This window comes from Heterocephalus glaber, unplaced genomic scaffold (assembly GCF_053883595.1).
Source record: "Heterocephalus glaber isolate CG9 unplaced genomic scaffold, H.glaber_assembly_v1.0 deba00001673, whole genome shotgun sequence".
Classification (NCBI taxonomy): Eukaryota; Metazoa; Chordata; class Mammalia; order Rodentia; family Bathyergidae; genus Heterocephalus; species Heterocephalus glaber.
Window position 1 is genome coordinate 19,193,262 of NW_028258410.1, and position 22,632 is coordinate 19,215,893.

The following is a 22,632-nucleotide window of genomic DNA, read 5'->3' on the forward strand; positions in this document are numbered from 1 at the left end:
CTCAAATGATCACAAGTCCAGAGCTGGGCAGCCCAGCACCAACACGGCTGGTCAGGAGCTTGGGCAGCATCCCTCTTCCTGCTCTCCCATTCTGAGTATATGCCTTTGATCCTCATGGTCTCAAGATGACTGCTTCACCTCCAGGTACCAAGTCCACAGTCCATGAAGGAAGGAATAAAAAAGAGGACAAAGGGTAAAAGGAAAATACAAAGACAAAGATCTTCTCTTTGGAGCACTTTGACTCTTCAGGAGAGCAGAAAGGAATGCCCTCCCCAGGACTTCCAGATGCATCTTGTTGGACAGAACCAAGTCACATGGCCATTCTTAGCTGCAAGAGAGTCTGAGAACATGAATGTTTTTATCTGGGCACTTTGCCACCTGCACAAAACTGAGGGTGGATGTTAGGCTGCCCCCTAGCTGAGTCTGCCATTCATAGCCCATTGCTGGGAGGGTCCACAAGACACTTGAAGCCATGGTTATCCCTTGGCTAGGGTGGTGGAAGCAGGAAAGGAATCCCTGTTTTAACTGTGTGCCCTTTTGTGCTTTTTGATTTTTCAAATTATATGGATATATTACAAATAACACAACTTACAAAAATACGCAATTTTTAAAGGAGCAATGCATGCAAAGTGCTCGGAACCTAACAGGCACTCATAAAGCAGGTTTTCCTTCCTTTGTCACATGAGGATTGAGCTTTCCTCTGCCATCTGAGTCCCATCACCTCAAGCACGTTTCTTGGTCTTTCCATGTTTCCTTTTCTCCTGAGGGTGATGGGGCGCAGTAAGGCATGTCTCTCAGCAGCTGCCGGCAGAGTTTCTCCCAAGCCCCCTGGGTTGATAAACAGATGGCTTCTCAAGGGCTCTTGAAATGAGAGCTCTTGAAACAAGTGGGGTGGGTGGGTGGGGCCAATGCTTTCCAGGAAGGGAATGAGCTCCATTGGAGGTCCCTGACCGCTAAGGACGCTGTGGCAGCCTCTCGATAAGAGCCAGCCCTGTTCCAGGGCTTCTGCAAACATCAGTTCATGAGCCCCAGGGAGGCCCTGAAAGATCGTCCACCAGCGTCATCCCCATTTTGCAGATGAAGAAAGCACAGCCAGAACCACTCATCGGGTGGGGCTGAGTTTCTCACGGCAGTTGGTGGTGGAGGCCAGATGGGCCAGGACGGCTAGGCGCAGACAGAGACGGCGAGGACCCTGAGTCTGTGGATCCATGGGGCTTTGCTGGGTTCTGGCGAAGGGCTGTGGATCTGGCATTGATCCTGTAGATTGTGAGGGTTCGAAGGTTGGGGGTGGAAAGTGCCCAGTTTCGGCTGGCATCTGGGTCAGTGGCATAAAGACCCTGCACACCTCAGGGCTGTGGGAAGTTGCAGTGAGATGGTGGACGGGTTGTTCAGCACACAGCAGCGTCTGACCACATCTCTCACCAATGCCTCCCCCCCCAGATCGGGCCCTCCTCGTCTCTCGCCTGGCCTATTTCCGTAACCTCGTCCTTGGTCTCCAGGCTGCCATCCTGCCCACCTCCACCCTCTAGGCATTCTCCACTTGCAGCCGCGGGGATCCTGTGAAAACCTAAGGCAGAGCATATTCCTCCTCTGCTCAGAGCCCTCCCACGGCTCTCACTTCACTCAGAAGAAAGCCACAGTTCTCACCAGGTCCTGCCTGGCTCTCTGTGGTCCAGTCCCATCAGTTCCCAGACCTTCTGTCACACTCCCTCTGGCTCCTTTGATTTCAGCTCCCCGGCTTACTGCTCCTGCCCCAGGGCCTTTGCACTTGCTCTTTTTCCTACTGTTCCTCCAGGTATCTATGGCTCTCTCTCTCCTCCGGTCTCTCTTCAAATGTCATGTCCTTAGAGTGACCTTCCTGGGCCACAAGGCCTCTGTCAGGACATCAAAAGCAGCTCCATCCCTATCCATTACTCTTCCCTGCCTGCTTTATTTTTCTTGTCACCACAAATCAAATTACACTTTCATTTGTTCCTTTGTATCTTCCTTATTAGTTTCTTTAGACAACAGAGATTTTGTGTTGCTCAGCCATCTCAGAGCAGTTGCTCTATAAATAGATTTTATTTATATTTTTATGTAAAATATACATTTATAGAAGGGCTTTGTGGAGTTTTTTTGAGGTGTATACTCAGCCATTTAAAGTGTGCAATTTAGTGGTTTTTAGTAAATATGCAATTGTCACCATATTTGATTTTTTTTGTTTTGTTTTATTTTGTTTTGGTACTGGGGATCGAACTCAGGTCCTTTTGCCTGCAAGGCAGGTGGCGGAACCACTCAGCTAAATCCCCGGTCCACCACCATATTTGATTAAAGAACATTTCCACCACCCCTGAAAGAGACTCATTCCCCCAACAGTCATCCCATCACAGCGACCCCCTCATAGTCCCTGGCAACACTGACCTCCCTTCTGTCTTTATGAACTCGCCTGTCTGGACACTTGTGTAAATAGAATCAAATGATATGTGGTCTTTGGTGTCTGGCTTTTTTCACTGTTGTTCTCGAGGTGCATCCGTGCTGTAGCATGTCAGTGCTTGTCTCCTTTTATGGTTAAATAATATTCCACAGTGCAGACACATCGCATTTTGTTATCCATCTGTCCAATGGGGAGGTGGGTTATTTTCGCTTTTGCTTCTTGTGAATAATGCAGCTTTGTGTACAAAGCTGTGTGTGCACCTATATTTTCATTCCTCTCGGTGGACACCTGGGAGTGGAGCTGCTGGTCACGTGGTAACTCTGTGTTTGACCTCTACAGCAGTGGCGGCGAACCTGTGGCACCTGTACTGCAGCGGGCTGTGTCTATCATTGGCAGCTCTAAAAGGTTCGCCATCACTGCTTTAGAGGAACTGCCGGCCTGTGCTCCAGAGTGACCTCACCGACTTCCACCGTCCTCGGCCTCCTGGCCAGCACTTGCTACTGTCTGCTGCTCGGGTTCTGGCCATCCCAGTGGTGTGAAGCAGTGTTCCTGTGATGTTTCCCTGACGGCTTGTTGTGACTCTTTCTGGAAAGGGTGAGTTGAGTGGTGTGCTGTAGGCCAAGGGTGCTGGGGTCTTCATAGCTGAGCCCCCTCAGCCGGCTCCAGGCCAGGATAAGGCTCCAGATACTCTGCAAGGCTAGGAAGCTCCTGGGCAGCCAGATGGCCAGGCCAGCTCTTTCAGCTGACTCAGGCTGCTGATGGGTGCCGACTCCGCGTGCCTTCAGCCCAGCCCAGGCTGCTGACCCCAGCTCTAGAGGCCACCGCCTCCTGCCCCTGCTTGCCAGCCTTGCATTGCCTCCGCAGGTCAGGTGTCCCCTCCTTCTGTGCACTCCTTGGCCTTTGTAGGGGCTGCTGTTCTCTCCCTTGCACACTCAGGGCTCAGAGAGGTGACTCACTGGCCCCAGGATGCAGCGGCACGAGACCCGGGTGCTCCTCCTGCATATACTGTGGAGAGCCCTGGGTAACTCTGGGGTCATCATGACTGAATCAAGGCTGCCCGCTTGGAGCTCGCCCTCCATGGCAAAAGAAACAGAGTCTTAGGAAGCCAGCCGAGCGGTGATAATAGTCACAGCCCTAGACACTTCTATAGTGTTTCCTGAGTATCATGTGCCACTTGAAGCACTTTATGAGCATCAGCAGGTGGGGCAATCTAAGAAGGCTGCTCTCTCTCAGAAAGGTGAATCACACATTGTTTGATCTTTGGATTTAAACCAGAAAAATAAGAAGCCATGTAAGTAGTGGCAGGGATTGTGTCCCAGAAGTGAGAGCAGCAAGTGCAAAGGTCCTGGGGTAGAACCCCATTGGTAGCATCTAGGAAGTGTGAAGTGTCTGCACTGATGGGGTGGGGGCAGGGCAAATGCCCTCTCCCGGTTGGCATAGGCAGTGTAGAGCCTAGATTCTAACACAGGTCTTGGGTCTCCAGCCCAGCGTGTAATCTCAGGGCCTACATGCTCTCTTCTGTTCCCTCTGGCCCAGTCTCAGGGACCCTTTAGGGTCTGTGGGCTTCTTGCTCAGAAGCTGAGCCAGGGATCCCCCCAGCCCCCTTTCCCTGCTCTGATCCAACACCAGCTGCACTGAGTCCCAATTCTGCCCACTTCCTGTTGTGTGGCCCTGGGCAAATGATTTTACTACTCTGTGCCTCAATTTCCTTGTCTGCAGTAGAGCTAATAATAGGATTCACCTCAGAAGCTGTTGTGGCCCAAGACAGATACAGTGCTTAGAACAGCATTAGTGCTTAATCCATTTTCTTTTGCCTCCTGGCCAATGATTTTTTGAAATATGCCAAGTTACAGCATAACTTGGAGGGAGGGATCATTGTGTCTGAGGAAAACTGGAGGAGGGAGAGGCCTAGAGCAGAGCCTACCCTGGGGATGATGCCACCTTCCATCTGCCTGCCAACAGCAGGCCTGGTCACCGGGTGTGACCTATGCAGTTTCACCAGTCCCCACACTCGGGGAGGCCCGAGTTCTGTCTGAGTTGCTTCTGTCACTGTCTTGAAATCTGTGATGACTTAACAAGGGGCCCGCACTCTTACTGTGACCGAGATCTGCAAACTGTGTGTCCAGTCCGGGCTGGCAAGGAGTGAGGAGGTCCCACTTGGTAGAGCCGGTCACAATGGCTGCTTCCTTCCTGTTGGAATTTAGAGGCATTGTTTGATCTATGCAGCTTAATCAAGCTCCTCTTAAGTTTTCCCAGAGGGTCAAGAAGAATGTTTACCCCTTTGAGGAACAGGAGCGTCGGAGGTAGGGAGATAAGAGGTTCAGAATGGTTTATTTAGCTGGGGAGGCAGGGGACACATCATCCAGGACTCTGCCCAAGGAGATTTTCACGTAAACCACAGCTCTGTCTCCCAGGATCCCAGAGCCTCCTGGAAAGGAAAGGAAGTAACTAATTGAACACTACTGTGGTGGAAGCGTTCCCTGATGTTATTTCACTTAGTCCTGATTGGGGAGCGATCGCCATTATTATTAGCTGTTTTGCAGAGAAATGTAGCTTTTGTCAGGCAGTGCTAATTACTAATGGTGCCCTAGTTGGCAGGGGGAAGGGAGAAAATAAAAAAGGAGATGTGGGCCAGAAACAGGGCAGTGGATGGATTGTGTGGGCCTTGGGCCCTGTTGTCTTCCTCCATTAAAAATATTAAACATGATATTTTATGGCTGCATTATATAAAGATGAATACAGCAATATTACATATTAAAACATTTTTGTGAGCCTAAAAGTTCTAATATAGAGAAAAAATTAAAGCCAGGTGTGGTGGCACATGCCTGTAGTCCCCAGTCCTCCGGGAGGCTGAAGCAGAAGGATCACAAGTTCAAGCCCAGCCTGAACAACTTAACAATTTAGCAACTTAACAACCACCTCAAAATTTAACAATGTGAAAAAGAAAGGAGCTGGGCATGTAGTTCTGTGCAAAGGTCTTGGGTTCAGTCTCCACTACTGCAAAAAAGAAAGAAGGAAGGAAGGAAAGGAAGAAAAGGAAGGAAGAAGGAAAGGGGAAAAAAAGAAAAATTAAAACACCAGGGCTGGGCATGGTGGTGCATGCCTGTAAAGCCAGCACTCCAGAAGCTGAGGCAAGAGCATCACTACAAGTTCAAGGCCCGCCTGGGCTACCTAGTGAATTTAAGGCCAACCTGAACCAAATAATGAGACCCTGTCTCAAAAAAAAACAAAATCAGGAAGCCGCCCCTGCAAGTGTTATGAGCTCCCAGACCTTGTGTCTACTGTAAGGAATGGAGAAGTTTCCCTGGCAGGAGGAGGGAGGGACCGAGGAGAGGAAAAATAGCAGGGCAGGGCAGTGTCCCGCACCGCACCGAAGGCATCAGGAGAGGCTTGGTGGCATACACCTGTAATCCCATCACGTGGGAAGGCAAGGGGAGAAAGACTATGGGTTCAAACCCATCACAGGCAACTTAGCAAGACCCTGTCTCAAGACAATCAAATAGAGAAATGAGGCATCAAGGTCTGCCATTAGACATGCCCCAGAAAGCAGCTCCAACCCCACCCCTCCTGTGCCCTTAACCCGAGGGCTCCAACTCCTGGTGCCACCTCCCCGAGACGCCCTCTCCCTGCCCGCCCAGCCCCACCCCTCCACTCCTCCCTGTGCCTGAGGACCTTGGCAGCTTCCCTGTCCCCAGATGACCTCCCCGGCTAAAGCGAGTCACTGTCAGATCTGCTCTTGGGCCTCACCCCCGCCCTCTCCCCGCTCCCTCTCCCCCAACCTCCTGGATCCACTGCCCCGCTTCCCACACTGGGCCTGTCCTTTCTGATTGATGCCATTCCTCCTTGGCAGGCCACACCTGGCGTGCAGCCAGCGGCCCTGTTACCTTTTGCTGCCATTAACGTGGCTATTTACTCCAAGGAAAATGACCTTAATTTACAAGGCATTATAACTAATACTAGATGATTGCAGTCATTAATATTTATGGGTTGACACTCCCAGGAGGGGATGGGGTGCTAATTGGCATTCCTCTCTGTGCCTCTTTTCTCAATGAGGCTTCTGATCTCTGTTGCCGGTCCTGGTTTCAGCCGCTTAGTTTCAAAGGGAAATGTCGCACCAGGTCTTCCCTCATTTCTGGCTGATTTCATTCTTTTCTTTCCTTCAGAGTCTGAAAGCAGCCTGGAAAGACACTGGATGCATTGGGGGCTGCAGGGTTTGGGAAAAGGCTGGGGTCCTAGCTGAGGGGAGTCAGGAGGTGCGGAGTCACAGGAGGGTTTGTCTGGGTTTCTGCCTGAGGAAGAAAGGGAAGGAAGGCATCAGGAGATGTGTATGTTTGCCCAAAAAATGAGAGCCCTGTCTCAGACACCCACGCCTTCCTCCGTCTCTAGTCAAAAATGTTCTGGTCTTTTTATGTAAGATAGAATCTACATCAACCCCTCCCAACACCCCAGCTCTGGGTTGGTTGAATAAATGGGGGTGTTTGGGGCATCTGTATTCAGGCCCAAATTGGAGAAGACAGATCACACTCCCCCTTCTCGCTCCTAGGGTTTGGGGGTGCCAGCAGCTGATGTCGCCCAGGCTGAGAAAAAACGACGTACTTGTCATCTCCTCTCCAGTGCAGGTGGAAGATGTGTTACAAACGCCGCCCGGTGTGTTGCCATGGCAACCAAGGTGCTTCCTTCCCGGAGAAGAGAGGGGCCCTGCCTACCATCCCTGTCCCCGAGGAGCCTCGGCCACGCCTGCCTGGGTTGCGATCTCAGCTGTCTCTTGGGGCCAGGCAGAGTGAGGGATGGGGCCAGGAAGGCCCTAGAGTAAATGGGTCCTTGTGACCGGACGAAAGCGGCAGCCACTGCCCAGCGCCAGTAAACGCCATGCAGAGAAGGGGGCACAGAGTTGCCAAACCTGTTTATCTGAGAGAAGTGGGAACCGTGGATGATGGGCACGATTGTGCAGATTATTTTGATTGTTGGCAAAGAATGCAAATAATACTTTTTTAAAGAAGGGAATGAGCCAAACAAAACATGTCCGTGGGCCAGCCATCCGGGTCTGTCCTGTGGACGTTGCGGAGTCTGTGGAGAGTGTGTCACTCACAGAGCGGCAGCCCACCTCTGCATCCTCCTGGGGTCTAGAGGTAAGTGGCTCCAGGAAGACATCTCTGAAAGGAGATGCAAGTGGAAAGGGCTCACTTTCCCAACAGACCTGGATTCAGGAACTAGAAGCTGTGTTCAGCTGGATCCCGCATCTCCTTGTCAGTGTTGATAGAGTTCGGAAAGGGGCAGGGGGATTCTATCCTGCATCTGCCCGTACCTTGTTGAGTGGCCAAGGACTCATCTCTCCTCCTTTCTGTGCCTCAGTCTCCCTGTTCATTCAACGGTAGGACTGAGCCAGGTATTTTTCTGGGGGCTTTCTCTTGTCTGCCACCCTCCTGTGCTTATTCCAGAATCATTATCCCCAACATGCACTCCGTGTGACTCCTCAGAATTTTCAGAGTCAGGGTTTCACTGCCAAGAGAGAGTTTCCTTTCCCATTCCAGTCACTTCTTTAACAATAATGTGTTGAGCAACTTCGGTGATGGGCAGTGAGTGGGAAAGGGGATAAAGAAGCAAACAGGACAGGCGAAGTCCTTGCCCTGGAGGGCTCACCTCCACTGGAAGAGCAGGAGAGATAAGGGGGGTTGTCCACACTTCTGCTCCTCCACGTGGCCAGGGGGTAGGCGTGACTCGTGACCAGCACAGGTGCCGAGCATGTCCCCAGCCTTCCACCTGGCACCTCATGACACAGGATTTGCTCATGATCAGTCAAGGCAGTTTCTCAACCTTGGTGCTCTTGACATCTGTGTAGTTCTGTGCTACAGAGGGCTGCTGTGTGCATTGTAGGATGTGAAGCACTATCCCAGCCTCTTCCCACTGCAGGCAAAGCACCTTCCCCACACTAACATGCAATTATAACCACCCAAGAACGTTTCCAGATGTCCTCTGGAGGGAAAAATCACCCCCGCTTGATGTCTGCTGGTCTGAGACAATCATGGCGGCTCCATTTCTTTGGCCAGGGAAGACGTAGGCAAAGACACGTGATGCCACCATCAAGTCTGTGGGGAGTTTCTGGAGAGGTTTCCTGCCTCTTAGAAGATGGTAGTAGGAGGAGGGGATCTTTTTTTTTCCTTCCCTTGAATGTGGCCATGTTTTCACACGATGGCAGAGGCAGCCATCTTGGGTCCATGAGGTGAGCCAGCTTGGGAACAGAGCCAGGTGTCTACGGATGACAGAGTGGGTGCTAGAGAGCTGGGAGACAGGACTTTCTGTTATGTGAGATAATAAATTCCCTGATTGTCTGAGCCTCTTTTAGTCAGCATTTTCTACTTCTTGAACCAAGAACCTTCCTAATTGATAAGTCATAAATCATACTTAAGATTTTTATCTTAAATGTCAAGTTCCTCAGAGAGCTCTGCCCTCCTCCACAATGGGAATTATCTCCCTCTTATTATTCTGAACTTTTCTGATATACTCCATGTCTTCTAAGGCCCATTTTCATCTCCTAGACTGTGAGTTCCATGACGACAAAGACTTTGTTTTATCTTTTCTTCTGTGGTGGTTAATTCACATTGGCACTGAGTAGGCTTTCAACACATATTTGTTGCATTAACAAATGAAGGAAATAAATGGGGAAATGAATGAATGGATGGAAGATTGAGTGATATAGTTGAATGGAGGGATGTAAAGATGAAGGATAATGGGTGGGTGGATAGGTAATGAATGAATAGGTGGATGGATGGGTGATGGGGGGTGGATGGATGGATGGAGACATAAAGTGTGTTTGCCACTCTGCTGGTACACTCTGATGGGAAATTCTTTGCAGGCTGAATTTAAGGCTTCAGAATTAAAGGGAGCGTCTCATTTAGTGCTGAGGAAGAAAGCCTGCAAAATCACATCATCTGCCTCCTCCATCCCATTGCAGGCAACACAGGTTATTTGAGAAGTGCTGCATATCAGGCACTGGAAGGACGGAGTTGAGAAAAGCAGCACACATCTGGACTGGGGTCCCTGAGCAGGTGATGCCCAAAGAAAACATGTTTGGCTTTGTTCCAAAGAAATCTGATAAGATGAGGAGCATGATTTTATCAGAGGCTGGTGGGGATGCTCTGGCGGAAGCCCCCACCAGGACAGTAAAGGGATAAGCTGGGATTTCACGGTACACATGAGGAAACCAAGGCTCGCAGAGGCCAAGGAACTTGCCTAGGGTCCCTCAGAGAGTGGCCCCATGCACCGGTCTGGGGAATTCCCATGTATTGTAGTGTAGCGAACACAGCCAAGAGCTGTGGGTCTCAGACAAAAGTCATTTGACCTCTCTGAGGCTCCACTTCCTGGCCAATAGAGTGACGCTGCTGCCTAACATTGAGCAAGACGGCTGCCTGGCTTCTTGGATGACACAGCAGAGCACCTGGGCCCTGGCTGGGACCCGGTCAACATGCGGGCTCCTGGATGTGAGGGGGGAGCTGGCCGGGAAGGTCTGCTGCAGGTGCTCAGCATGGAGGAGCTGGCCCTCTGGCGGATCTTCGAGCCTGGGGTTTGAAATCTTTTCTTGAAATCCTTCTGAGACAACCAGGAAAACAGTTGGGGGCTATCCGCTGGGGACCCTTCCTTGTTTCTGTGTTCTCCCTTCTAAAATTCCATTGCCATGGAAATGCTTCACTTGGTCTTTTTAAAAAAATGGTTTGATTGGAATAAAATTCACACATTTAAAATGTATAATGCAATAGTTAGCATATATGCATAAGGTAGCAGCCATCCTCATAATTTAATTCTTTTCAGTACTGGGAGTTGAACCCAGTGCCTTTGCAATGAGCTACATCTCCACCCCTTTTTACTTTTTATTTGGAGACAGGATCTCTCTAAGTCACTAAGTCACTAAGGCTGGGCTCAAACTTAAGATCCTCCAGCCTCAGCCTCCCAGAGTGCTGGGATGATAGGCACAATCTAGTTTTTAATCATGTTCATCAGCCCAAAAAGAGACCCCCTACCCATGACAGTTGCTGTCCACTCTCCCCTTCCCTCAGCCCCGGGCCACCACTATTCTACTTTACTTCTCTGGATTTTGCCATTCTGGACATTTTTCATAAGTGGAGTCATACAGTGGGGCACCTTAGTTGTCTGATTCTTTTGCTTGGCTTAATGTTTTCAAGATTCACCCAGACAGAGCACGTATCAGTTCATGGTTCCTTTTTCCGGAAAAGTAGCATTTGATAGTGTGACGGTACCCCATTTTATTTACTCTTCGTGGGCTGATGAATATTGAATCATTTCCACTCTTTGGTCATTAATAAATAAGGCTGCTGTGAGTCTCGGTCCACAAATGTTTGGGTGGACATCGTCTTTGGTTCTCTTGGGGACAGACTTAGAAGTGGATTGCTGGGCTGTTTAACATTGTGAGGATCTACATTTTTTTGGTCTCTCCCAGCCCCCCAATTTTGTAGTCTAATTAAATCCAAAGTTGGCCTTGTGAGTCAAGACTTCCACCCCTCAAATGGGCATCTCCAGGGTCTCTTCCTCTACCTGAAGATTCTAAAGGATGCCCCAGCCTGCAGCAGGATGTCATGGGTTCACGTCCTGCTTCTGCCACTTCCAGGCTGTGTGATTCCAGGCAGGAAATTAAACTTCTCTGAGTTGCCACTTCCTCATCTGCAAAAAGAGGGCAAGAGCAATTCCTGGCTAGAAAGACAATCTTGACAATTAAAACATGAATTCTTTGAAAAAGCTAAAAATGGCTGTAGGATGTTATTTGTACCTCTCACTTATGTTCCTCAAGGGCGTGTTATTTGCCAGGTACTGTGTTATGTGATAGGGCATGACAGTGACTAAAGCAGGCAAGGTAAATGCCCTCTGAGATTTTATATTCTGGGCTTTTAAGTAGACTGTGGGAAGTTCCCTGTAACTGAGCAAACCTCGCTTTCTCTTTGGGCCTCTGTTTTACCACCTGTAGAATGGGTGGGTAGGATCCAGCTAGGAGCAGAAAGTCCCTACTTCTCCTTAGCCTGTGAGAAAAATGGGCACAAGCGTCAAATACAATTCAGATTTCTAAATTCCAGGCAGGCCCCTGGGGGGACCCAGAGGGTGGGCTCTTCCTACTTGCTCAAAATAGTGCAAAGGACAAATCTAGGGGGCGGTCAGTCTGGGATGGACACTTGGACTCCCCTACCTCCTCGTCATCCAGAATGTTTTGATAACCTCGTCCCCGTGCAGCTCCTGGCCGGATCGACAGGAATCATGGCAGCTCCTGGTTCCTTCCCACTGTGGATCCTGGCCTGCTGGTCCAGACTTGGCTGCTGGGCCACAGCAGGGAAAGGCCCCCTGGGGAGTGTGTGTTCCTCCTGAAGAACAAAGATGTAGGCAGAGTCTAAAATAGACATGGAAAAACACTGCTTTTTGTTTTCTCCCTGGAAGGATGGCTGAGTGATCCACCCGAGGGGACCCAGAATGTCTGTATTGAGGACACTGTTATTATCAGACAACCAGAGGAGAGAGCCGAGAGTATGGGGGAACACACTACCCCTCTCACTCCTGAATGCACCCAACAGAACCCTAGCCAGACTTAATAGCAAACATGATTTTCTCTCCCAATTCCCCCGCACTACCGCCAACTCTGATCACGTCCCTTTCCTTCCTCTAGAGTCTTCTGTGGCTCCCTAGTACCCAGGATAAAGTTGAAGTGACCTAGCAAGGCATTCAAGGCTTCCAGCCCCCGAAGACTGTTCTGGTGCCTTCTCAGTTCAGTCTGCTTATTAGCAGTCCCAGGACTTGACCTACATGTTCATGCCTCTGGGCCTAGAATGCCTAGCTTAATTCAGAAACTCAGTTGTAACTGATTGAAGCAAAAAAGAGAGGGGTAAGCCACTGATTGGCTCATGTAACCGAAACTATCCAGGCATGGCTGAGTCCAGGGGCTCACACTGTGTTCCGAGGTTTCCATTCATTCCTCATCTTCTGCCCCTTTTCTCCTTTGTGTGGCTTTCTCTCGGTGATGGCAAAGGTGGCTCTCAGCAGCCCCAGCTGGCATCTGACACACACAGCCTCAGAGGGTCCCAGTGGTTCTGTAGGAGCCCGAGGTTGCCATGCATGGCCTGGGTTGTGCCCTGCGACCGGCCCTGCGGCAGCCGGGGTGGTCAGGAGTGGGGGCTGTGACCGGGCAGGCCCGGGCCACTTCCTAAGACTCCTCATGGGGGAAAGCCAGGGGGCAGCCGGGACAAGGGCTGAGCCGAGTGGGAAGTTAGAGACAGGGAGCGGGAAGTTAGAGACAGCGTAAGATGCCCACAGGCCATGCCAGCACTCAGCCGATGCTCACGCTAAGCCAGTGCCCCTGGAATGCAGAGGAAGGATGGTTGCAAACTCGTCTCGACAGGGACCGTTCTCTGGGCTTCGCTGGCTCCCGTGAGAAACGGAAACTGTGCTCAGAGCCTGGTCAGAGGGCTTCCTGCCTGACATGAGCCGGGTTCCACAAACTGGCGCTTCTTGTCTTCTTCCGGTTTCCGAGCGAAGAGTCTTCCGGTGGACCGAAAGCCCCGAGAACGCGTTTCTTCCTTGGTTCTCCTTTACTGTGTCCTATTTGGGAGGCTGTGTGCAGCACTTGACCGGGACATAATTTTGTTCAATTTGCACATCGACTCTCAGATTCCACAGCACGTGTGGGAAACGGATGCTGTGAGCAGGGAAGCGAGCAAGGACTGCAACCCCATCTGCTCGACTCATCACCTTCCCTCTTCCCTCCATCTCAAGCCCAAGACCCTCAGAGACCTCAGGTGGGGCCCTGGGTCGAAAGCACTGAGACCCCCCCAGAGCCTGGCTGTGGCCACAGAAATACATGGTGAGGGCGCCTGGGGCCTGTAGAAGACAGGATGTTGGCATCCTGGCCAGGTACTGTTGCATATGTGGGAATGTTTACCTTGCTCTTCCAGATTTTTAAGATGAGTTGAAAATTAAGATTTCAAAATGAAATCTCCAATATTTATTTATTTTCCCCAGTACCAGGAATTGAACTCTTCCTTCTTCCAATTTCATAAATATCAGCAGATAATTCAAGTTTTTGAAACATTGCTTACACCAGACAAGAGATATCTGTAGGCTTGACTCAACTTCCAGGCAATTGCCTCTCCTTGCTGCAGATAGAGGAGACTAAGTCACAGGTATACATTATAGGTAATGCATGTATTTGGCCTTATCTCTGAGACTGGTTGTGTGCTTCCTCCTACAATGGTCTTGATAGTATCTCTCTGAGAAGGTGACACTTGAGCAGTGACCTAAAAAGGGAGTAAGAGAGTCAGGCTGTGTCTACCCGAGGCAAGAGTTTTCCAGCCAGCTAGAAGGGCAAATGCAAAGGTCCCATGGCAGAACAGTGTCTGTGTGTTTGAGAAAGAGCAACAGGGCTAATGGGCTGGAGTACAGTAAGAGAAGGGGAAAGAGATGAGGATAGAGAAATGACCAAGTCTAGTTCTATATAGGGCTCACTAAGACCCTGATTTTTATGCAAAATGAACAACTGAGAGGATCATTGGTGAATGAATGAATGAATGTATGAGTGAATGAATGAATGAACTCCAAACGGTCTTCATTGGTGTATTCATATTTGATGTGAATGTGTGGGCATGGCCGCCTTGTCCTAGGTTCTAGACTCTTCTAAATTATTCTGGAAGGTGATCCAGGGTCAACATTCCCAGGGGGCTGTAGTTTCAGGTGCTGTAATGTAATGGTGTTTGGCTCCAGCTGTCAGATGGGAAGAGGCTTTGTGAGAGTGAGTGTGGACGAGAGGACATGCCAAGGGGATCAAAGGTGGAAAGAAATGGTGCTTGTCAAATATGCATCATGCCAAGGGTGCTCAGCCCAACCAACCAGGGACCCCAGGCCTCTGGCCTGGATGGTGGCCCAGGAGAATTCCTTCTTCCCAAGTCCTCACAGCCGTCTCTCAGCTCCTCTTTACTCAGCAGCAACCCAGGCTGCAGGCTGCTCCTGTCCATGGCCAGACTCAGCCTAGGAGACTATTTCTGCCTTGGTTTAGGCACTGACATCCTAGCTGCTGGCAGGCGACTTGGGTGGGGTTGCCATGGCGACCCTCGGGCATGGATTCCCAGAGATGCTCCCTGCATCCTTGATTGCTGGGGAGAGCGTGACTCACCGTTAAATATATCGCAGTCGTCCCAAATTGGCTGCTCAGCCCCAGCAGCCGGATGTGGGGACAGGCAGCCTCTGAGGGTGCGTAGGCCTGGGAGGCTGAGAGGCATGACCTTCTGTGTACTGCTGGGGCCTTTAGCTCCTGCCATTCTTAGCTGTTTCCTGCAGCCATCCCTGCTTACATCGCCTCCCTTCCCCAATCCATCTGGGTTTCGACCCTAACTCGTCATTTCCCAGTATGTGATCCTGGACAGGAAGCTTCCATTCTCTAGATCAGTATCCTCATCTGTAAGACGGGGATAATCTGTGTGCCGACTGTCAAGAACAGGGATCGGGCTGAGATTTTGCGTTGCTCGAAGCTAATGCATGAGCCTGCTTTGGTCTCCTCATGCTGGCAGGCAGAGGACTTGGTAAACAGCCCAGCAGGCAGCATGAACTTCATGTTCGCATCCAGTCTCTCTGCCTCCAGGTTCCATGAGAGCAATGCAAAGTGACCCAAGGGGACACTACACTGGACTTGTGTCACAGCTGAGGATCCCAGAGTTTAGGAAGCCCCAGTTTTATACAGAGGCTACAGCAATCTGCCTGGCCTTTGGGACTAAGGGAGACACTATCTTTATAATCCTGGCTGGGAAGGGACTCTGCCCTCTGCCCTCGGCCCCAATGGGAGACGCTTTCTCTGCCTCTCGGGCTGTTTGCTAACCAGACTTCCCGCCGCAGTAGCCTCAAAGATGCGCAGACGCTGAGGGAGCCATGTGGAACCATCGCCCAGTCCCGCTGTCGTGGGCTCTGGGAGGAGCAGGTGGGTTCTTAGACACGAGATGCTCTGCACAGAGCCTGGTGTGGAATCTGCACTCCACCAGTGCTCGTGGTTGCCATTGTTACTCTCGGCTTTTATCTCTTTGTGACTAGGAAGAGGTCAGAGGCCTCCTGCTCTGGGATTTACCCAGTTAGGTGACTGAGAACATCACTGGGTCCGACAGCTTTGTACCCACTCACCCCTCATGCCTCACAGTGTTTCACAGCCCAGCCTTGACCCCTGGCTCCCTTGATGTCCCACAATTCCTTTTTAAACCTCTTATGGGGTATAGTTTATGTGCCACAAAGTTAATTCATTTTAGCTATCACAACAACCCAGTTTCAGGACATTTCCCCAAGTAACCTCACATCAGCACACCTTCATCCCCATCCTGTGTCCCCAGGCCCAGGCCCCCGTCATCTGTGTTCTGTCTACAGCTTTGCCCCTTCTGGACATTTCGTGTAAGTGAAATCATAGGTTATGTGCCCTTTTGTGTCTGGCTGCTTTTGATGAGCTCATGTGTTTGTTTTTGGTACTGGGAATTGAACCCAGAGGTTCCTGCTCACCAAGCAAGCGCTCTGGCACTGAACTACATCCCTAGCCCTTCTGTAAGATAGGGTCTCACTAAGTGGCCCAGGCTGGGCTTAAACTTGTGATTCTTCTGCACCAGCCTAGCTGGGATCCACAGGCATGCACCACTGCAGGATGTCACAGAGTTATCCGTAGCGTAGCACGCATCAGACCTGGAGTGCATTTGAGTGGGGAGAGCACACTTATTCCCTGGTGGGATTTATCCAGCCGCCTTCTCCGGTCTGTGTGCCGAAAGCCTTGCACACAGTCAGGTGCAGAGGGGGCATCGACTGTTGCTGTTGTCAGGCACGGCCCTTTGAGGAGTCCCTGCTGACTCACAATAAGAGTGGGATAGTGGCAGGCAGTTTTAGAGACTTAAAATCACACAGCAAAGATGTTCGAGGGTGAACTTCCCACCTCTTTCCCCCTGATGGCCACAGCAAGGAGACGCCCTGGGGCAGGGCATCTGAAGCTTTCCCACGCAGCGGCCTGTCTGCTTTAATAGTCCCAACCACGGCCACTGGACCATTCCGTGTTCTGTGAAAAGCACAGAAGACCCTGAATGAAGAGGAAACGTGTGTCCTCTGCCTTTGTCTCTCCGCCTTGACCCTGCAGGAGCCCAAGGTACTTCTGATGAATTTTGTGGAGACCAAGCCTGTTCTCAGTACTGTAGGGAAAGGGATGGGGAGACCCGAGGATGTGAGCAGAGGAAGCTTTCTGACTTGATGTCCTAGCCCCCTTCTGTCACCCCCGGGCCTCTCTATTAGTGTGAAAGGCCTTCATCTGGATTGTGGGGTCCTGTAAGGCCCGGAAAATCCCTTCCAAGTTGGGCAAGTATTCGTTATCTATTGCTATATAACCTGATCACCCCCCAATCTAGTGATTTATCTATCATTCACTCAGGAATCTGCAGGGTGGGCAGGGCAGGATTTGGGGCTGCCTTGTTCTCACTCTGTACTTGACGTCACCCAAGTGTCTCCCCTGGGGCTCACAAAGGCTAGAAAGTGGCTGCTGTCCATCACTTTCTCTCTGCGGTGGTGTGAGCTTCCTCTCAACATGGTACCTGGGTTCCGAGCATGATCAGGACGAGAAGCAGGAAGTGCCAGGTGCCATTTCTTCTAGATCTGGGCCCCTAAGCTGGCACTGTGTCATTTCTGCCATGTCTCAAAGAACAAGCAATCACAGAGCCCAAAGTCAAGGGAAAGACACAAACCTCGCCTCAGAGGATGTGGGAATGACGTTGTAGCCACTGTTGTAGGCAAGTCCCCAGTGTGACAGGACTCAAAGGGTCAGGAGAACAACTCAGGGACTGTCCCAGAACATGACATTCCCTAGAACTTCATGGCAGACAGGCTTGGTTTGGGCCACGTTAAGCTGTCCCCTGCCTTGGGCCAGTGTCCCCGCCCTGCCTGATGAGGGGCTGAGTACACGGAAACCCAGCCATCATAGCAGCCTTCTCAGACCAAGGCAACAGCAGGACAATGCATGGGCTGCTCCGGGGCCCTGGACTCCTGCTTTAACGGAAGCTGGCGAAGGTTTCCAAACTCCTCTCCCTTCCTCTCAGGTGCTCTTAGCAGCAGATGGCCAGCACTCCGTGGATGTCTTCCAGAAACACACAATAGGAGGCCTGGCCCCACTGGAATCTGGGTTGTCTGGGTGCCTGGAACCCTGCTGTCTAGGCCCTGGCCAGGGGGCTGTGTGTATCCGCAGGGCTGTTTGAGCAGCAGTCTGCCAGTGTCCTCTGAGGATCTGCTCCTAGATTTGGGCTGAGAAGGCCAGAGAGAGGACTGACCTCACCGCTGAGTGGCTATTGGACATCAGGCAAGGCGCTTCACTTCTCTGAGCTTCAGTGTCCTTTTCTGGCACCTGGGAAATTATTCAGAGATACCATGAGGATTAAATAAGACAATGCACACGATGTACTCAGCATAGTACCTGGCACATCGTAGCTGCCCAGTTAACAGTAACTGTCATTATTATTAACGATTTTTTTCTGCATACTTTTTTGAAATGAGAGCCAACTCCAGAGAAAGCCAACTTGACATGTGATGTTATTTGCTTTTTACAGTGAAGTAATATCTTGTTTTCTTCTGCTTCCCTCTATACCATGCATTTGGAGCAAGATTTTACTCTACAAATTTCCCTTTGGAGCTCCAGAAGTTCTTACTCTGTTTGTTTGATTTCCTTGATGAAACAAAGTGTACTTTGCCTCCAACCACAAAAAAATATACTGACAAATGGGCATTGTCACTGCAGTCATCTGGACCCACAGCCAGTGGATAAACTGTCCCCTCGAAGTGGGGTGTTGGCTTTGTATTGTTTTGAGACAGATCCATCAGACATTTTAGACCCCAGAGTCCTGAGGAGCCTGGCTGAGCCATGGAATAATCTGTTTGTTCGTTCAACAAATCTTTTAGTATCTGCTGTTCACCAGACCCTTGTGCGGCTTTGAGGATACAGCAACCACAAGAAAGGACAAAGTAGGTGGCATGTTACAGTAGGGGCCAGGACAGAAGCAGGAAGACAGTGAAGAGGCAGCTGAGACAGCCCAGGCAGCAATGGTCTGCAGCTGGGGCCAGCGCGTATCTGTGTGGCGGTGAGAGGCGGCATGTTCCAGAGACCTCTCAAAGCCCAATCTGCTGGTCTTGCTGACTCATTCAGTATTCTGAGTTCCCCATCAGCAGACCCGAAGGACACTTGTCAGCCCTCTGCTCAGTGCTCTGTCCACCCCACTTCTGGGAGAAGGAGCCTCTCCTGTCTGGGCCCAGCAAGGCCACGAAGCTTCCCCAGGGGGCATCTCAAGGAATGCTCTGGATTGGAAACTTTATCCCCGGCTAGTGACTAAGGACATTCCCGGCTTTGTGAACTTCAAGTCCCTTCCTACCCAGAATACCAGCTTTCCTGTCTGCAAAATGGGAAAGGAAATTAGGAAGCCAGCCCTGCTACCTCTTCGTGTGGCCATGAGAATCCCATGAGATGCAGGCTGGCAGGAGCTTTGGGGACAGAGGAGGTGATGCTCACGAATGGGTTAAATGCGGATGTGTTATTAATAATTCCATTCTGTCTTCTCTCCCATCATTCAGGCTGTGGGGAAATTTTGATCTTGATTCAGGTTAGAGCACGTCCATGGCCTGGTCAACAGCTCTCACCGTGAGATTATGGCTAAAAAGCCTGGGCTCTGGAGTCAGACAGGACTGGGGCGAGCTCCCTGCTGGGCCCTGGAGGTGGCCTTTGCCAAAGAGGCAGCTGGACAGCGGACCAGCGTATGGGCTGATCAGCGGGAGCCAGGCCTAGTCCTGCCTCTGTGCCCTGCTGAACTTGTCACCGTCCCCTGGGAGCTGCTAAATGTGGGATTGCAGGCTGCCACCCTCCTGAGAACTCGGCTTTGCTGTCCCTGTTCTCCAAGCTCCCCAACCTCCACCCCACTGAGGACAAAGCCGCTCAGGCCAGAGAAGCCTGGGAAACTTCTACTTCCTGACAGCCCTGGAATATTAATCAATTCAGAAACAACAACAAAAACAGAAGGAAGACATCCCCAAGGTTGTGTCACATTTAAAATGCCAAATGGAATGAGCAGTGCAGAATCAGAGGGTGACAGGCATGAGGCTCCGAGGAGGGGCTGGGGTCGACTCTGTTTATCTGCGTGTTTGTGTCTGCAGCCCACGGCCGAGGTGGCGGGAGGGCATCCGGCAGGGACACTGCCGCAGCCCCCTGGGATGAACGGATCTTTCTCCATCACTGTCACTCTGTCCCTGTTTGTGTACGTAACCCATTTAGAGATAAGGTCAAAATTCTAAAAATACCAGAATGTCAGGTTTTTGAATAGGTAATATATCTTCCTAGTATGAGAACCAAAGTGTTCCAAAAGGCAGGCAGTGAAAAGTCCTCTCTCACCCTGCACCCCAGCCACCTGACCTGCATCCCCAGGGGCAGACCCTGTCACCAACCTATTGTGACCCCCTTCTAGAATAGTATGTCCACAGGTAAGGAGATCCACACACGTGCATATTCTTTTTTCTTTATTTTAGGAAAATGGGAGCTTGTCACACATACTGTCCTTCCTTGCTTTGTTTGCTGACAGTACACCTCAGGCCTGTCCGTTAATGCATATTCAGCCATATCCCTTCTTTTTTATAGCTGCATAGTACTCCATTGCACAGATAGTCACTTTTGATTTAATTTTTCCCCTGGTGGTGAATGCTAAGGGGATTTCTAAACTTTTTGAGCTAATGAATAATACCACAGTGAACAATCTTATTCCTATGAAAACTTGCTTAAGGTCCTTAGAGGTTTCTGAGGTTTAGACAGCATCATGGCCCTCTTTGTCCACTATCAGGCCCTTCCTGGAAGCTGAGGCTTGATCTGGATGGCCCTGGGGAGGAAATTCGAGGCACAGGGCCCACAGTGCAAAGGTCCTAGGGGTAGACTCGAGTTCGGTGTATTGGGAGAACAGCAAGAAGACCTCTGGCGGCTACAGTGAAACCTGAAAACGTAGTGGGGGATGAGGTTGGAGAGGCCTGGGCGGGACAGGTGGGCCTCAGGGGGAGGAGGGAACGAATGAAGCCACTCGTGTGGCAAGTGCCAGGATGTGTTCCGAGAGATGCGCACGGCCTTCCCCTCATTTCTGGTTGCTGGGAGGACTGACCTTTCCCCAGGGCCACCACAGAGAGGAGGGCCTCCCCCCCGCCCCCCCCCGTCAGAGCTGGGGCTCACCCGCCCCGCCCCTTAGTGTGCTTGTCGCCGCCCCCGCCCAATCACAGCCATGAAGGCGGAACTCACAGGGCAGCCGGAATCTGCTTCCGCCCTGCCTGCCCGGCCTGGCCTCCTCGCCGCGCTTTCCTGCCAGGGGTACCTGGTGCTCCCTCCTGGTCTCCACCTCTGCGGGGCCGGCCCTCTGGGCCAACTCAAAGGTCACCTTCTCAGGCCCCCACAGAGCAAGTAGCCTGGCCGCAGCTCCTGCCCCGCCCCGTCTCCTCACCCTCTGGGGCCACATCCAGCCTGGTGGTCAACAGCCTGCATTCCGGAGCCAGCCTGGCAGGCGAAGGGGAGAGCAGCCCCCACGCTCAGCCCAAGCAAGTTGCGTGAGCGGTTGGGTGGCACCATCGGGACAGCGCCTGGCACAGAGGGTCCAAAACCTTGGGGCGGCTTTCCACTTGGCCCCAGCTCTGTCTTTAATGAACTGCCCTTTCTTTTATGCATTTATTTGGGAGTCTTTGCCTTCCCCAACTATGAGCCCAGGGAGGGTACTGCCAGTTGGGTTCAGCCCTGGGCCCCCAAATCATATTTAACCAGGGTGCAGGTGAGGAGGAGGTTATAGAGAGGTGGTGATAGCAGGAGGCAGATCCTTCAGGGCCTTCAGGTTTCAGTGAGGAGTTTGTACCTATCCTGAAGGCACTGGGGAGCCTTAGGAGGCTCTATAACAGAGGAGTGGTGAAATTAGACCTGTACAAAGATCCCTGAGATTCTCTGGCAGGAGAGGTTATAGGAGGCAAGAGTGAGAGCAAAGCCAAACTGAGCAGTCCTGCCAGCTGGGCGTGGTTGGTGCATGCCTGCAATCCCAGCACTCTGGGAGGCTGAAGCAGGAGGACTGCAAGTTGGAGCCCAGCCTGGACAATTTAACTTAGTGACACCCTGCCTCAAAAAGAGCAAGGCAAGAAGTAGCTCAGTGTGAAGGCCGTGGGTTTTATCCCAGTACCACAAAAACAACCGGTATCGCCTTTCTGAAGTCAGACTCCATCTCCTCTTTCTCATCATCCCCTTTCCCGTCCTTCCTTTCTTTCTCTCCCCTCCTCCTCCTCCCTTCCCTGTCACATCCTCTCTCACCCCCTGGCTCCCTCCCTCCCGCCTCTGTTCCCCAACCTTGGAATTCGTCTCCCGCCTCGCTCTGCTGGCCCTGGCGCCCTTCCTCTGGCACAGCTCGTTATTTTAATTAAACTCCGGATCTGTTTGACTAACCTGACATCTTGCTTTGGGAAGCCAAAGGAGGAATAGCCTGGGCCAAGGAAGGGTGGTGGAAAGGTCCCATCTGGCCCGGAAGGGGCCCTGCCCAGGGGACAAGGGGGGAGGGGTCCACACCCACCCGGAAGTGACTCCGCCCTTGTGCGGTGGGCGTGGAAGAGTTCTTGGGAGGTTTTTATGAGGATTGAATGAATCGACACAGTGCTTTTCAGACTGAGGGTCATAAAATCAATTTAGTGGGTCACAGCCACCAGTGAACAATGCGCCTTTGCTTGCCCGGCTGTTCGGAAATGTGTTTCTCACCCTGGTCCCTGGTCCAGCAGGCTTAAAAGCACTTAGGAAAACATGCACAGGAGATGCTCAGACTGTGACTGCTGGTAGTTTCCTGCTGTAGCAAGAAAAGATTTCCTGTTTATGTTCTGGCAATTGCAGTGGTTTTCACCCCATTTTACGCTTTGGGAGTCAGAGGCTCAGAGAGCGAAGAGGCCATCCCCAGGCCAAGGGACAGTACTAGGTCCCTAACCTGCCTAAGGACTGTGTCACCTGGCTGCCAGGGCTGTGACACAGGTCCAAGCTGCCAGGTCAGGCAGGGTGCAGGGCCAAAGCAGCACAAACCCCAGCCAGGTGACCCTGCCTCGCGCCCCTGCACTTACGGAGGAAACCTCGGAGGCTGGGTCTTTTCTGCTTCTTCTAGCTGCTGAGAGCCGAGGGGTTTAGAGATGTCCCCAGGGATGGCAGG

The 22,632-nt window shown here is 51.4% G+C and overlaps 1 protein-coding gene and 1 long non-coding RNA gene across 2 annotated transcripts in view; one reads left to right on the forward strand and one right to left on the reverse strand.

The window, feature by feature from the left end:
- Kcnb1 (potassium voltage-gated channel subfamily B member 1) overlaps positions 1–22,632 on the forward strand; it is a 106,136-nt gene that overhangs the window by 41,662 nt on the left and 41,842 nt on the right. The gene's annotated exons all lie outside the window — the stretch shown is intronic.
- Positions 10,127–22,000, reverse strand: LOC147822190 (uncharacterized). Its single transcript, XR_015446042.1, has 3 exons — positions 21,891–22,000; positions 11,604–17,801; positions 10,127–11,086 (listed from the first exon to the last, which is right to left on the reverse strand). It is a non-coding gene; the product is annotated as an uncharacterized LOC147822190 (long non-coding RNA).